The sequence below is a fragment of the Phyllostomus discolor genome, chromosome 5 (genome assembly GCF_004126475.2).
Source record: "Phyllostomus discolor isolate MPI-MPIP mPhyDis1 chromosome 5, mPhyDis1.pri.v3, whole genome shotgun sequence".
NCBI classification, from domain to species: domain Eukaryota; kingdom Metazoa; phylum Chordata; class Mammalia; order Chiroptera; family Phyllostomidae; genus Phyllostomus; species Phyllostomus discolor.
The window spans coordinates 64609639-64612372 of NC_040907.2; the positions used below are offsets into that span (position 1 = coordinate 64609639).

The following is a 2734-nucleotide window of genomic DNA, read 5'->3' on the forward strand; positions in this document are numbered from 1 at the left end:
GATGTGAGAATGCACATTGGGGAGGAATGTTTCCCACTCTGAGGGGCAGCAGGCAAGGCCTAATCAGGTTGGTTGTTCACTTGACAGGTAAGAAAACTAAAATCTAGAGAAGTTAAAATCTAGTCCAAGGTCACGCAGTGAATTCGTTTCAAAGCCTGGATTATAACTTAAATCCTGATTCCTAATTCAGTATTTTTGCACTAAACATGCTTTGTCCTACATGGAGCTTTGCAAAAATTCTCCCACACTGATTTTGTCCTTTTCTAAACATCAACTTCATTTTATTTTTCTTTTTTTGATAAAAACCATACATCCTTTTTATTGTTAAGTCGTAAAGAGGTATCAAAATTAAAAGCAAAAATTACAGGGTAAGAACTTAACTACTAGGAGTGTCAAAGGAAGTGAAAATGGGACTAGGCGCAGGGCAATATGAATTAGTGAACATGGGAGGAACAAGGATGGGGAGAATAGTGAGCATGTGCTGAAGATACTAGGGGAGAGGATCTGGTGAAAATTTTGATCTTAGACAAGCGCCTAGGTAAAGAAATAATGGGACAAGATTTCTAAACCCCACTATGTGCTTAAGAGTCATCCTCGCCATTGGCGCTGTCTCTGTCATCCTCTCCTTCCTCAGCCTCTTTTTCATCATCCTTGATCAACTTCAGCTGGTCATCCCCCATCTTCATTATCATCATCATCCAGTAGGTCCTCCTCCTCAGCAGAGTCATCTGCACCCCCCTCAGACTCCATCTTCACATTAGTCTCATCTTTCTTCAGGGAGCTGCTGCTCTGCTCCTCTTCTGACTTACCAGTCTTCATCTCTCCTTGTTTGCTCATTCCTTTTCAATTGTTTCCAGGCTTCCCAGTAGAGAATCCACTTTTTGTTTTATCTGGGTCAATTCCTTCTTAATGGCCTGAAGATCATCTCCTTTCAATTTTCCAGACTTGGAAGAAGATCCTCGCTGTCCACTCTTAGAATTGAAGCCACTTTTGCCCCTTCGTGAGGTGTTTCCTGATACAGGCATTTCGAGGGCACTACAGCCCGAGCAATAGGAGGAGGAGGAGGAACACGTGCTGGGTAACTGTACATCCTGTCATAATAATCCTGCTGAAAGTCACAGTCCAAGTCAAAAGAGGAGCCCTACATCTCCGGTGCAGATCATTTCACACCTGCTTTTCCTCGGTTCACTTTGGCTCTGCAGCCAGATTAATATCTAAAACCTGGCCAGCAATCATTCTGCCATCCTCTCCGGCCACCGCAGCCCGGGCATTTCTCTCATTAACATATCAAACAAAGGCAAAGCCCTTATGAACGGAGCAACCCACAATTTTGCCATATTTTGAGAAGATAGCCTCCACATCAGATTTCTTGACCACAAGAGTGTTGAGATTCCCAATGAATACATGGGAGTTCATAGAGCAAGGATCTGTCTTGTTGGTAACATTGCTGGCCATTGTCTTTGATGATAAGGTTCCTTGCAAAGCTGAAACATCACCCAGGAAGGGTGTGCATCTATTCCGAAGACCCCCCTGGCTCCAGGTCATCCTGACTGCTGCTGCTCCAGGCTGGGCATTCATGTTGCTGCAGTGTAGCTGAAGATCAAAAAAATCTCACTGTAAATTTGCCGTAGTGCACACCAAGTTGCATCATTTTGTTTAAAATGGTTTTTTATCTTTTTTAAATAAAATCAGTTTGGAATGGGAATGTGTGTGTTCTGGAAGGGTGGGATAGGGAGGTTACAAATCAAAGCTGAGCTCCAGTGCGTAGGGATGGGGTTCGCCTTGCTGCCCTCAAGCAAAGTTCCACTAACTTATGATTCAAGTGATTTGTAACCCGGAGGGAGAAGGGAGAAGACGATTGCTGATGGAGGTCAGAAATGCGGCCACAACTGCTCGGCCTTCGTCTCTTCACAAAATGGCCATCAACTTCATTTTCAACCAATGCCATCACTATAGAACTTGGATACTCTCAAATAATTCATTTGTTCCTTCAATCACATTATAAGTTCCTTGCAGTGACAGAAGATGTTTCAAATGTCTCTTATTTATCCAAAGGTGTTTACTGACATGCTGGGTCCACAACAGTGTTAACTGATAAATGGAGAGGTTTCTTCAGGAAGAGCTTTCCTCTGAATGAAATGTGACTATGAGGAAGATGCTGACCGGCTGCTCCAGTCTGCAGAAGACCAGATCAGAGGCAATGGGTTTGCAACATGCCCAGGCAGATACAAAACAAATTAACAGCAAGGGAGTTTGAACACAGGAACAAAAAAGGCTGGACACTCTCCCCTTATATAAATGTTTGAAAAAATAGTCTATTTTTAGACAAAAAATAGGTTGACCCAGGACATTGGTTCCTAACCTGTCATCAGTAAACCCCAAATGTTGAGGTTACTGCAAAGGATCTGCAAAGTGATTTGCACGTCAAACATTGTAGAATGAATAAGTAACGTCTTGTACCTATATGTATAATAATACTCCCCCCACCCCTGCAAATACATGGGCAGTTTAATTTGACCTAATAAAATACAAATTCTTTAAAAGCACTGTGTATTTGTAATTCTTGACCACTATGTAATTTTTAAATTAATAAAACAGTGGCTAACATTCATTAAGCACTTACAGAGTGACGAGCACTGTGCTATGAGATTATTTTGTTTACCTTTTATTGACACACTGAAGGCAGATACAATTGTTATCCCCATTTTGCACAACAGAAAGTGAGATTTGTAGA

General features: G+C 42.0%; 1 pseudogene; it reads right to left on the bottom strand.

Annotated features, from left to right (window-relative positions):
- Positions 1 to 298: 298 nt before the first annotated feature.
- LOC114497695 lies at positions 299 to 1582 on the bottom strand (annotated as a pseudogene).
- Between the last annotated feature and the right edge of the window lie 1152 nt (positions 1583 to 2734).